This window comes from Balaenoptera acutorostrata, chromosome 3 (assembly GCF_949987535.1).
Source record: "Balaenoptera acutorostrata chromosome 3, mBalAcu1.1, whole genome shotgun sequence".
Lineage (NCBI taxonomy): Eukaryota > Metazoa > Chordata > Mammalia > Artiodactyla > Balaenopteridae > Balaenoptera > Balaenoptera acutorostrata.
This window is the reverse complement of record NC_080066.1, coordinates 94,529,969-94,544,301: the sequence shown is the minus strand read 5'-3', so window position 1 is coordinate 94,544,301 and position 14,333 is coordinate 94,529,969. Positions and strand designations below refer to the sequence as shown.

The following is a 14,333-nucleotide window of genomic DNA, read 5'->3' as shown; positions in this document are numbered from 1 at the left end:
ACTACAAATAACTCAGTTTTGTTTCTTTTTATGGCTGAGTAATATTCCATTGTATATATGTGCCACATCTTCTTTATCCATTCATCTGTCGTTGGACACTTAGGTTGCTTCCATGACCTGGCTATTGTAAATAGAGCCGCAGTGAACATTGTGGTACATGACTCTTTTTGAATTATGGTTTTCTCCGGGTATATGTCCAGTAGTGGGATTGCTAGGTGGTATGGTAGTTCTATTTTTAGTTTTTTAAGGAACCTCCATACTGTTCTCCATAGTGGCTGTATCAATTTACGTTACCACCAACAGTGCAAGAGGGTTCCCTTTCCTCCACACCCTCTTCAGCATTTATTGTTTGTAGATTTTTTGATGATGGCCATTCTGACAGGTGTGAGGTGATACCTCATTGTAGTTTTGATTTGCATTTTTCTAATGGTTAGTGATGTTGAACATTCTTTCATGTGTTTGTTGGCTATCTGTATATCTTCTTTGGAGAAATGTCTATTTAGGTCTTCTGCCCATTTTTGGATTGGGTTGTTTGTTTTTCTGATCTTGAGCTGCATGAGCTGCTTGTAAATTTTGGAGATTAATCCTTTGTCAGTTGCTTCATCTGCAAATATTTTCTCCCATTCTGAGGGTCGTCTTGTTTATGGTTTCCTTTGCTGTGCAAAAGCTTTAAGTTTCATTAGGTCCCATTTGTTTATTTTTGTTTTTATTTCCATTTCTCTAGGAGATGGGTTAAAAAGGATCTTGCTGTGATGTATGTCATAGAGTGTGCTGCCTGTGTTTTCCTCTAAGAGTTTTATAGTGTCTGGCCTTACATTTAGGTCTTTAATCCATTTTGAGTTTATTTCTGTGTATGGTGTTAGGGAGTGTTCTAATTTCATTCTTTTACATGTAGCTGTCCAGTTTTCCCAGCACCACTAGAGGACACGGGGAGTGGAAGGGTAAGCTGGGACTAAGTGAGAGAGTGGCATGGACATATATACACTACCAAGTGTGAAATAGATAGCTAGTGGGAAGCAGCCGCATAGCACAGGGAGATCAGCTCGGTGCTTTGTGACCACCTAGAGGGGTGGGATGGGGAGGGTGGGAGGGAGACGAAAGAGGGAGGAGATACGGGGATATATGTATATGTATAGCTGATTCACTTTGTTATACAGCAGAAACTAACACGCCATTGTAAAGCAATTATACTCCAATAAAGATGTTAAAAATAAGTAAATAAAGAACATCTGGCTCTTAAAAGGCGTTTCAGTAACCTGAGGGCAATCGTCCAAGAAAAACAGACAAAGAGACACAGATACTGACTTTTGGAAGTTAAAGCACACCTACTGGCTGGTGCACATGAAAATAGTAAAGGAATCCAAGTGTATATAGGTGTAGAACATTAACAGCACCTGCTATACCATCAAAGCTGGTCCAGAAGACTGCAGTAGGGAGCGAAGGAATTCTGAAATACATGCTGGTCTTGGAGAGGGCTGTGGAAAAACCACTCTGTGTATCCTGTCCTCAAAACTTCCTGGGAGAGCCCTGCCCCCAGCACAGCTTCTGGTTATGTCCTGTGGTCAGTAAACACTCAGTCTGCTCTATTCTCTGCATCTACCAGTATGGGCATTAAGAATTGATACTCATAATGATGACCTCAAGTCCTGCCATTGCCAAATCCTTAGACACTAAGGAAGAGTATACTGAACACTTTGAAATTTTAATGTAAATGAAGTTGACAGTGGTTTCTGGCTAACCAGTATATCAGAAATGTGTTTTTAATAAGAAAATCTCATTTTGTGATCATCTAGGTAAAAGTGACTTAACCATTGCTGTGTGATAGTCACTCATGCTGCTCACTCGGTATTCCTGGCTTTTCATCTTCTGTTGCATGATAGAATTTCAGTTCCTGGTCCCATTGTGTGAGGGGAGGGGGGCCATATTATGAGCTCTGTCCAGTATATTTTAAGAAGAAATGATGTCTGAGCCTTCAGTTGCTGGAGTATGACCTTCCAAAGCCCTCTTTCCTTCTGGCACCAAGATCAGTAATGTTGGAGACAGGTAGTTCTGTCAGAGAAGCTACAACCATCAAGACTCCCTACTGACCGACCCACAGGTAGCATGAGCCAGAAATAAACTTTTGTTGTTTTAAGCTACTATGCTTTAGAGGTTTGCTACAATAGCCTAAGCTAACCTAAGCTTGTCCTGACTGATGACTCTTCAGTGTTGATCTTCTCGAGTGACTTTAACTTTGGTACAATATCGGTTATTGTAAGAAAATGGGTTGGGACTTACCTGGTGGCGCAGTGGTTAAGAATCCACCTGCCAGTGCAGGGGACACGGGTTTGATTCCTGGTCTGGGAAGATCCCACATGCCGCGGAGCAACTAAGCCCGTGCGCCACAACTACTGAGCCTGCACTCTAGAGCCCACGAGCCACAACTACTGAGCTCGCCTGGTGCAACTACTGAAGCCCGCGTGCCTAGAGCCCGTACTCCGCAACAAGAGAAGCCACTGCAATAAGAAGCCCATGCACCATAACGACACCACAACGAAGAGCAGCCCCCGCTCACCACAGCTAGAGAAAGCCTGCATGCAGCAACAAATACCCAACACAGCCAATAAATAAATAAATAAGAAAATGGGTCTAGGTGATCTGTCCATATACTTTCACTTTATTTTCAATGATAAATAATTTTAATGTATTTCAAAGGATTAGAAAGCCTTTCATGTATGTAGGATTCTCTTTAGCTTTGCTTTGTTTCCTTTTCCTCTTGGAACCTTCAAACCCACTTATATTTTTGAAGAAGTTGGCTCTAAAAAGGACTTTTGCCTTACAACTGTGGGCCACATCTGGCCACCACCTGACTGAGTGAAGTTTTATTGGAACATAGCCATGCCCATTTGTTTATGTAGTGTTTATGGATGCTTTTGTACAAAAAGGCAGAGTTGAGTAGTTGTGACAGAGACTCTGTGGCCCATAAAGCCTAATATATTTGCTGTATGGCTCATAATAGAAAAAAATTTGCTAACTCTGTCTCACAGATCCTTAATTATTAGGAATGGAAAGATTCCGGGATGATTTGCCTGAATTGCTGCAGATATCCTAGCTCTTGGAAGTTCTGTCTGATGGAGTGAAGGCCTTCTCCTGGATCTGCAATGTCCCTTTATTTTATATACTACCCTGAAGGCAGTGAAACAGCTTATCCCTCTTGGATTCTGCCTATGAATAAGCAAAGACTCCCTCACGCCTGATAATCAAGCCATTTTTCCATATTGCCACCCTCGTTGTCTTTGTCCAGACCAGCTGCTGGGCAAACTGCTAACAAGTGCACTTGTCATGTGACTGCTGCTCAGTGATTCTGCTTTGTGCTTGTTGCTGTTGACAGTCGAACCTGCCATTTTGATAGGGCTTTTTCAAGCTGCATGGGAGAGAGGTGATCAGGTTGTCTCACACGATGGGTCATGAATGTGAGGCTATGTGAGGAAATAAGGAAACTGGAAGCTGTCCACAGTCACACAGCCAGGCCACATGACAGTGGAACGTTATTCATTACTGCTCAGAATTCAGCAGTAACTGTAGGAGGCCAACAGCAGCTCTCTGTCTCGCATTCAGAGCTCCCCAAGAGTTGATCCTGTCCGTTAATCTTTATCCAATTTGGCATACCCTTATTAGCATTCTTATTTGGGGTCATCTAATGGTTGACAGTCTCTCTTTTGCCCATACTTGCTTTGCTTGGGGCCCAGTCAGATGGGGCCTAGAAAACAGGGTTAAATGACATAAAACGTGGCAGATTATGATCAAGGAATCACTTGTGGTTGTCTTCTTAGAAGTGGCTGTGGGAATGGCAAGTCTTTAGATTCTATTCCAATAAATCCATCTTTCATCTTTTCTCATAGGATCCTGTATAAGGAATCTGTCTTTTTGCAAGGAAGAGGGAAGCATTAGAGCTAGAAACCCATCTATCTGTCCTGTGAATTCCTTGCTAATGTCCAGAGAGTATGAAAGCCGCATATGGGACCTACCAGATGGCACATGCCACTTGGACAGTTGTCCATGGGAACATTCCTTAGCAAAAAAGCATTGTTAGAAATAGCAAAATCTTGTATAAACAAAGATAGGTGTTTTGGTGATCTCAAAGCTCAGTTCTTCTGATTCCTTCAGTAATCAGAGGCTTAAACTAAGAATATGAATTTATGTTTCTCTGTGTGGTATGTGTATCTATTACCTCTGTATGAGTATTTGCTGCTATGTGCAATTTTCTTTTTCTTTTTTTATTGAGGTTTATTTTTTTTTTAATTAATTTATTTTTGGCTGTGTTGGGTCTTTGTTGCTGTGTGCGGGCTTTCTCTAGTTGCGGTGAGTGGGGACTACTCTTCGTTGCGGTGTGCGGGCTTCTCATTGCTGTGGCTTCTCTTGTTGTGGAGCACGGGCTCTAGGCGCGCGGGCTTCAGTAGCTGTAGCTCACAGGCTCTAGAGCGCAGGCTCAGTAGTTGTGGCACACGGGCTTAGTTGCTGCGTGGCATGTGGGATCTTCCCAGACCAGAGGTTGAACCCGTGTCCCCTGAATTGGCAGGCAGATTCTTAACCACTGCGCCACCAGGGAAGTCTCTCTTTTTCTTTACTTTTTTTCTTTTCAGAAAAAGAAGCCCTAGACAAATAGACAGGGATTTCTATTTTTATCTTTTGATAAAGGTGATAAGAGTTGCATTCAGTAGAGAGGGCATATTTTAGGGTCTGACACCAGAGGGACCCTAGACTTTCCTCTTTGACACCCCATCTCCTTTCTAGATGAAAGGTGGTGAAGTATAGTGATTAAAAATATGGTTTATTTTCAAGTTTCACAGATTACTGGCTGTGATCCTGGGCAAGTCCCTTTATCTCTCTGTGCTTCACTTATCTCATCTGTAAAATGGGGATAATGATACCTACCTCAGAGTTGTTGTGAGGACTAAATGAGTAAGTAAATATAAAACACTTAGAACAGTGCTTCGCAGATAATAAATGCTACATAAGTGTTATTATTATTATTATCATTATCTTCTCTGATACCTGATCACCATCTTATCCAGCACACAATAATTTCTCCAATCCCTTTTCTATTCACAACAAAGTATCCTTCTGTCCTTCCTCGTAGCATGTGCATTTTAATAGGGGCACTGTGAAGTTACAGCAAACTCAGATGAATTACTCTAATGGAGAGAATTTCTAGTATTCTACAGGGTGGTGGGGAAAATCATTTGGGGCACATTGTGGCAAGAGGTCGAAGAATCAGGGGAAATCACATGCTTAGAGAATATCTAGAAAGAAGAGACTTGAATATGTCTCAGCTTCCTTCCATTTCTAGCCCCAAGTTTTCTTAAGTCAAGAAGCTATAGGGTCTGCACAGCCTCCTGTGGAAACCTGAGCTGGCTCTGTAGCTTTCTCCCTGTGTCTCATAACCATGTCCAGCAATAGGAATGCTAACTCACCAGCTGCCTGCCTTAACAGATTCAAGGGCACGATAGTACAGAAATGAGGCTGCACTGAATACTGGTTAATGTGGAGCTGAGGAAAGCTAATAAGCTAAGAAGGATGACCAGGTGCTGAAAAGGAGAAATGTAAGGTTGCTTCCTGAGGCTGCTGCTTCTCCACTGCAAGAAAACTGAAACGACCAGGGCACTGTAAATTGGTCTGTTGACGATACTGTCAAAGGCATCAATAGCAACAATTTGGAAAGCCAGCTCCAAGTGACTCAAGCTGCTGGGAAACTGCCTTCTAGGAAAAACAGCCCCCCGTAGACAACATAATCTGGGCTGGTTTGATTCCAAAATTTGTGTCCTCCTTGGGCAGAACTGACTTTAGTCCCATTCAGTTTGAATCTGCTTGGGTGCTCACTAACATTGCCTCTAGGACGTCAGAACAGACTGGGGCTGGGACTTCCCTGGTGGTCCAGTGGGTAAGACTCCACACTCCCAATGCAGGGGGCCCAGGTTCAATCCCTGGTTGGGGAACTAGATCCTGCATGCATGTCGCAACTAAAGATCCCGCATGCCGCATCTAAGACCCGGCGCAGCATGCATGCATAAATCAGTCAATCAGAACAGACTGGGATACAGAAGATGTGGCACATATATACAATGGAATATTAGCCATAAAAAGAAACGAAATTGAGTTATTTGTAGTGAGGTGGGTGGACCTAGAGTCTGTCATACAGAATGAAGTAAGTCAGAAAGAGGAAAAACAAATACCGTATGCTAACACATATATATAGAATCTAAAAAAAAATGGTACTGAAGAACCTAGGAGCAGGACAGGAATAAAGACGCAGATGTAGAGAATGGACTTGAGGACACAGGGAGGGGGAAGGGTAAGCTGGGACTAAGTGAGAGAGTGACATTGACATATATACACTACCAAATGTAAAATAGATAGCTAGTGGGAAGCAGCCACATAGCACAGGGAGATCAGCTCAGTGCTTTGTGACCACCTAGAAGGGTGGGATAGGGAGGGTGGGAGGGAGACGCAAGAGGGAGGAGATACGGGGATATATGTATGTGTATAGCTGATTCACTTTGTTATACAGCAGAAACTAACACAACATTGTAAAGCAATTATACTCCAATAAAGATGTTAAAAAAAAACAGAAAAAAAGAAAAACAGACTGGGGCTGTGCTGTCCCAGCGTTCATTTCTCTGCTGGCATCTCCCCATGCTTACATCAGTGAACAAGCTGTATGGGCTCTCGGAAACATTGCAAGTGATGGTTCAGGTTTTTTTGACTTGGCTATCAAGTGTGGTGCAGTTGATCCACTGTTGGCTTTTCTTGCAGTTCCTAATGTGTCATCTTTAGCATGTGGTTACTTGTAGCACCTTACCTGGACATTTTCAAACCTTTGTTGCAACAAGAGTCCTGCATCCCTGTTAGATGCTGTTGAGCAAATTCTTCCTATTTTAGTTCGTCTCCTGTATCATGATGTCCAGAAGTATTAGCAGATACATGGACAATATCACATATCATAGCTGGCCACCATCACCAGATAAGTGAGTTGTGAATCATGGATTAGTCCCATTCCTCGTTGGTGTTCTAAGGCAGACTTTAAGACGTAAAAGGAAGCTTTATGGGCTGTGACCAACTAGAAAAGTTGTGGAACAGTTGAACAGATTGTGTAACAGATTGTTCATTGTGGCATAATAGAATTGTTGATGAACCTCTGAACTGTGAAGGATACCAAAATTACCATGGTTATTCTGGATGCCATTTCAGGTATCTTCCAGGCTGCTGAGAAACTAGGTGAAACTGAGAAACTTAGTATTATTGAAGAATGTAGAGGTCTGGACAAAATTGAAGCTCTATAAAACCATGAAAATGAGTCTGTGTACAAAGTTTCATTAAGTTTGATTGAGAAATACTTTCCTGTGGAGGAACAAGAATATCAAAATGTTGTGCCAGAAACTGCCTCTGAAGGCTGTACATCCCAAGTTCCGGATGGCATTCTGAGACCGCTTTTAGATTGTACAACTAAAGCATAAGTTTATTATACCAAACGTGTACTATGTTTGGTATAAATTTGTCTTACTATTTCTCTAAGAGCTCTTTAAATGTGGTTTGCTATGGTAAAACCACTTTTTGCAAGGAAACTATACTTGAACAGTTCCAAACTATGCATATTGTCTGAACCTTCTCCTCTCAATGGGTTTCTTAATTTCTGTGTGGAATTTCATATCTTGCAGTGTCCTATAAAAAGATTATTTCACCCTTTGCTTCAAAAAAAAAAAAAAAACAGCAGCAGTAGCAGCTGTGGGTCAGCAGGCAGTCAGGGCCTAGAGGGTTCAGGGGAGGCCTCAGGCTTTGTTGCAGTTCTGATAGAGGAAGTTAGACTTTATACTTTGGAGTGTCTAGAGGTAAGGGTCATATTCTATAAAAATAAAAACACCAAAAAAAAAAATAAATAAAAACACCAGTAATAAGGATATATGGTCAAGGATATTTATTGAACCATTTTGAGTAGGGATAAAATAGTAGAAACAAGTGATTGCCCATTTATGGGGGAACGATTGACTCAATTTTGGTACATATACACCGTGGAATATATTGCAGATGTCTTAGAAGAATTCAAAACCCATAAATATGTGAGTGAGCATGTGTGCATTTATGGTTATGACTGTGGGAAGAACAAGAAATGATGCCAGTTGTTAACGTCTTACCCACAGGTGGGGGTTAATGTATGAGGGAGGAAAAGAGGAAGGGAAAAGAGGGGTGGCAAATAAAAAGGAAATAAAACGAAACATTCCCCCTGCAGCATGCATGATAGCCCAATTATTTTAATTATTTATTTATTTATTTGGCTGCATCGGGTCTTAGTTGCAGCATGCAGCACCTCTCGTTGCGGTGCGCGGGCTTCTCTAGTTGTGGTCCGTGGGCTCCAGAGAGCGTGGACTCAGTACTTGGCGGCGCGTGGGCTTAGTTGCCCTGTGGCATGTGGGATCTTAGGTACCCAACCAGGGATCGAACCCACCTCCCCTGCATTGGAAGGCGGATTCTTAACCACTGGACTGCCAAGGAAGTCCCCCAATTATTTTAAATTGTGTTCGTGTAACTGTGGATTTGTGTATGCGTGAAAAAAGGAAGAGTTGGATCTATGGGAAATAACCTGTATGTTCATGCTATGTTATGTGATAAAAAGCAAGTTGCAGGTTGATGTGCATTATATGTGTCTATTTCAATGAAAATAAAGAAAAACGAAGAACTGTATATTCTTATATATGTGGAGAAAGGTATGGAAGGACATACCTGTTGGTTATATCCTTCTTTCCTTCAGTACCTGAAGGGGACCTGTTGGATACTTAAATGAGTAGGATTAGGGGTTGAGGTAGGGATGGAAGGTTAGTTTTTCCTTCATGCATTGTATTTTTTCACTTGGTACAAAAAGTGGGTGTTCTTTGTAGTTTGAAAAACACTAAAGAAAGAAAAAAATGTAATCTTGTCTGTCTCTAATAAGGCTTCAAATTCTGGTCATTTAATAATAGCAATGTGGGTGAAATTTGGGGGTGAGATTATAATTCTCTTCATGTGCAAATGAAAAGGTTAATGGAGCAAAAAGACTCCAAAAATGATTAACAAATGGCAGAAGGATCAGATTTTATTGTTTTTGACCAAAGGCTGTAACAAAATTTTACTGAGACTGCTATTTAGAAATACTCAAAGGAGACTTGGTAAAGTTTCTCCCAGTGTGAAGCAAAACAACAGGAAGTAAGGAAACCTTGAAGAACAATTTTAAATTGTAGGGTAATAGCTTAGTGTTCAACAGATAAGATTTGCCTTTCCTGATAACTCTGGTGAACAGTTATTTTGCTAGTGGCAGAATATCACAGTGGTTAAAAGCAAGAGCTTTGTTTAGAGGTACTTACTACCCATGGGACGTCAGTTTTCTCGTGTGAACATTAGAGAACTTTGATAATATTAACTACCCTCATAGATGTATTGTGAGGATTAAATGGATTAATAACATTTAAGGTGCTAAGAGCCTAACACAAAATAATTGCTTAGTAAATGTTACTAGCTATATGAATCTAAAACTCTGGTTTTTGAAAAAGCACTTTTAAAAAAAATTGTAGACTTTTTAATGATGGCCATTCTGACCGGTGAGAGGTGGTACTTCATTGTAGTTTTGATTTGCATTTCTCTAATAATTAGTGATGTTTAGCATCTTTTCATGTGCCTATTGGCCATCTGTATTTCTTCTTTGGAGAAATGTCTCTAAGTTTTCTGCCCACTTTTGGATTGGGTTGTTTGTTTTTTTGTTGTTGAGTTGTATGAACTGTTTGTTGAATAAAGCACTTCTGTTGAAGTATTCTTTGTGCAATGTAATCCTAACAATCATCCTTAAACAATAGGAGTAGTGCAAAGCACAGTATTTTGCTTTAGTAGGCACTTTACAAATATTGGTTGAGTAAATAATTTCATACGGTTTTGTTAGAGTCTCTGTTTAGATTAATATCATTTCACATATTTATATTTTTCAAAAATTTAAAAGGAAAAGTACATATATAGGGTGATAATTTGGGTGCATCTTAGTTAATGGATTCAAGAATAAAAGAGATTCCTATGTACTTAAATATAGACAGCTTTCAGTAGGGAAATATGAGGGTACTAATTTGTATTTTAGAAAATTATTATGAAGGAGAGGATTCTGGGAAGAAAGCAGGAATCTGTCTTCCCACCTAGATAACAATTGCACTGGCAGAATCCATCTTAAGTAACTGTTTTGGAACTCTGGAGTCTATTGAAGACTTGCCACTTCCAGAGGAAGACTTGGAGGACAAATTGAAGTTAATTTCAGCTCTTAACATAGTATCAGCCACCCATTCCCTATTCCCAGACAAGTGGCAGGCAGCTGTGCACTGGTCCTGGAGCATCTTGCACGTAGCTTGCAGAAGTCAGGGTGGGCAAAAAGCACCCTGTTTTCCAAATATCAGGAATCTGCTCTGATTGCTAATTGCTGCTTCTGATCACAGAGGTGCAGACAAAGAGGTAGGCAGCCATTGTTGTTGCACCTTTCTCCAAGTCCCTCCCCATCCTGCTGAAGTGACTTCCAGGGGATTTAAAGGGCCAGCACCCCTTCTCCCCACCCCCACCCCACTTCATTTTTCTCTTTTTCTCCTTTTGGGAGCCAGATATTTATGACCAGGGCATTCAAAAACAACAAAACACACAGGGAAAATTAAAAAGTGACCAGACATGCCCAGGGAAAGGGTCAGAAAAGACCTGAGAATACTTTAGCTTTACACCTCTGTCTGATCCTCAGCACAGAGACAGCCTACAGCAATCAAAAACACAAAAACAGTAAATGAAAAGAATAACAAGAGACAGTATATGCTGGAGAAAGGAAGGAATCTCATTTCCAGAGTTACTACATTATTAGATTCAAATGTCCAGTTTTCAACAAAAAAATCACAATACAAAGAAACATGAAAGTATGGCCCATGTAAAGGAAAAAATAAATCAACAGAAACCACCCCTGAAAAGGACCTAAAGGCAGATATACTAGACAGAGACTTTTAACTGTCCTAAAAATGCTCAAAGAACTAAAGGAAGATATGGAGAAAGTCAGTAAAACAATGTATGAATAAAAACCATATGATCACTTCAATACACGCAGAAAAAGCTTTTAACAGAATTCAACATCCATTTACGATAAAAGCTCTCCACAAAGTGGGTATAGAGGGAACATACCTCAACATAATAAAGGCTATATATGCCAAGCTCACAGCTAACCTCATACTCAGTGGTGAAAACCTGAAGCATTTCCTCTGAGATCAGCAACAAGACAAGGATGCCCACTCTTGCCACTTTTATTCAACACAGTATTGGAAGTTCTAGCCACAGCAATCAGACAAGAAAAAGAAATAAAAGGAATCTAAATTGTAAAGGAAGAAGTAAAACCATCACTGTTTGCAGATGACATGGTACTGTACATAGAAAATCCTAAAGATGCTGCCAGAAAACTACTAGAGCTCATCAATGAATTTGGTAAAGTTGCAGGACACAAAATTAAAATACAGAAATCTGTTGCATTTCTATACACTAACAACAAGCTATCAGAAAGAGAAATTAAGAAAAAAATCCCATTTACCATCACTTCAAAAAGAATGAAATAACTAGGAGAAAACCTAATGAAGAAGGTATTGGGGGGCTTCCCTGCTGGTGCAGTGGTTAAGAATCCACCTGCCAACGCTGGGGACACGGGTTCAAGCTCTGGTCCGGGAAGATCCCACACGCCACGGAGCAACTAAGCCCGTATGCCACAACTACTGAGCCTGTGCTCTAGAGCCCGCGAGCCACAACTACTGAAGCCCGTGCGCCTAGAGCTCATGTTCCACAGCAAGAGAAGCCACCACCATGAGAGGCCCGCGCACCACAATGAAGAGTAGCTCCCGCTCTCCGCAACTAGAGCAAAACGCACGCAACAACAAAGACCTAATGCAGCCCAAAATAAATAAAATAAAATAAATAAATTTATTTAAAAAATAAATTAAAAAAAGAAGGTATTGGGTTGGCCAAAAAGTGCCTTCGGTTTTTAAGTAAAAATAAAAGGCACATTTTTCATTTTCACCAAGAACTTTATTGAACAACATATTCACCCTTTTGTTCCACTACCTTCTGCCATTTTTCAGGCAACTTCATTATTCTGTCTTCCCAAAACTTTTTGTCTTTTTGAGAAAAGAACTAGTCCATGTGCCTTTTACAGTCTTCCAGGGAATGGAAATTGTTTCCATTAAGAGAATTTCTTAAAGACCTAAATAAATGGAAATCCAAAGGTGCCCAAATGTCTGGTGAATACCGTGGATGAATCAGAACTTCCCAGCCAAGCTGTAACAGTTTTTGCCTGGTCATCAAAGAAACATGTGGTCTTGCGTTATCCTGATGGAAGATTATGCATTTTCTGTTGACTAATTCTGGACGCTTTTCGTGGAGTGCTGCTTTCAGTTGGTCTAATTGGGAGCAGTACTTGTTGAAATTAATCATTTTGTTTTCTGGAAGGAGCTTATAATAGAGGACTCCCTTCCAGTCCCACCATATACATAACATCACCTTCTTTGGATGAAGACCAGCCTTTGGTGTGGTTGGTGGTGGTTCATTTTGCTTGCCCCACAATCTCTTCTGTTCCACATTATTGTATCTTCTGTATCCACTTTTCATTGCCTGTCACAATTTGTTTTAAAAACGGAACGTTTTCATTAAGTTTAAGTAAAGAATTGCATGTGGAAATACGGTGAAGAAGGTTTTTTCCGCTTAACTTACGTAGAATCCAAACATCAAAGTAATTAACATAACCAAGCTGGTGCAAATGATTTGCAGTGCTTGATTTGGATATTTTGAGTATTTCGGCTACCTCCCACATGGTATAACGTTGATTGTTCTCAATTAATGTCTTGATCTGATCGCTATCAACTTCACCTGGTCTACCCGATCTTGGACCATCGTCCAGCAAGAAATCTCCAGCACAAAACTTCTCAAACGACTTTTTTTTTTTTCCTGGTTGTGTTGGATCTTCATTGCTGTGCGCGGGCTTTCTCTAGTTGCAGTGAGTGGGGGCTACTCTTCGTTGCGGTGCACGGGCTTCTCTTTGCGATGGCTTCTCTTGTTTTGGAGCACGGGCTTTAGGCACGTGGGCTTCAGTAGTTGTGGCATGCGGGCTTAGTAGTTGTGGCTCATGGGCTTTAGAGCACAGGCTCAGTAGTTGTGGCACATGGGCTTAGTTGCTCTGCAGCATGTGGGATCTTCCCAGACCAGGGCTCAAACCCATGTCCCCTGCATTGGCAGGTGTATTCTTAACCACTGCGCCACCAGGGAAGCCTGCAAACCACTTTTGACACGTTTGATCAGTCATAGCACTTTCTCCATACACTGCACAAAACTTTTTTTTTGTGTTTTGGTTGCATTTTTTACCTTGCTTGAAATAATAAAGCATAACGTGCCAAAAATGTTGCTTTTTTCTTCCATCTTCAATATTAAAATGGCTACACAAAAATTCACCAATTTTGATAAGTCTTTTTCAAATGCACTGATATGACAGCTGTCACATACAATCTAACAAAATTGTTTTGAATGAAGTTAAATACAACCAAGTGCTACTAGAGCTATCTTATGGAAAAAAACAAATGAACCTTTTGGCCAACCCAATGAAAGACATGTACTTGGAAAGCTGTAAGACACTGCTGAAAGAAATTGAAGATGACACAAACAGGTGGAAAGATATATCATGTTCATGGATTGGAAGAATTAATATTGTTAAAATGACCCTACTACCCAAGGCAGTCTATCGAGTAAACGCAATCCCTATCAAAATACCAATGGCGTTTTTCATAGAACTAGAATAAATCGTTATAAAATTTGTATGGAAACACAAAAGACCCCAAATAGTCAAAGCAATTTTGAGAGAGAAGAACAGAGCTAGAGGTGTCATGCTCCCTGACTACTGACTATACTACAAAGCTACAGTAATGAAAAGAGCATGGTACTGGTACAAAAACAGACACATAGCTCAGTGGAATAGAATAGAGAGCCCAGAAATAAACCCATGCACTTATGATTAATTAACCTATGACAAAGGAGGCAATAATATACAATGGGGAAGAGACAGTCTCTTCAGTAAGTGGTGATGGGAAAACTGGACAGCTACATGTAAAAGAATGAAATTAGAACATTTCCCCACATCATGTACAAAAATAAACTAAAAATGGATTAAAGACCTAAATTTAAGATCAGAAACCATAAAAATCCTAGAAGAAAACATAGGCAAAACACTCTTTGACATAAATCATAGCAGTATTTTTTTTAAATATTTAAGCTTTTTCTAAAAAATTATT

General features: G+C 40.4%; 1 protein-coding gene and 1 pseudogene across 8 annotated transcripts in view; both read left to right on the top strand.

Moving 5' to 3' along the window:
• The window catches only part of STARD9 (StAR related lipid transfer domain containing 9), a 133,519-nt gene that overhangs the window by 30,671 nt on the left and 88,515 nt on the right, over nucleotides 1–14,333 (top strand). The gene's annotated exons all lie outside the window — the stretch shown is intronic.
• On the top strand, nucleotides 5,426–7,493 carry LOC103010357 (importin subunit alpha-1-like; annotated as a pseudogene).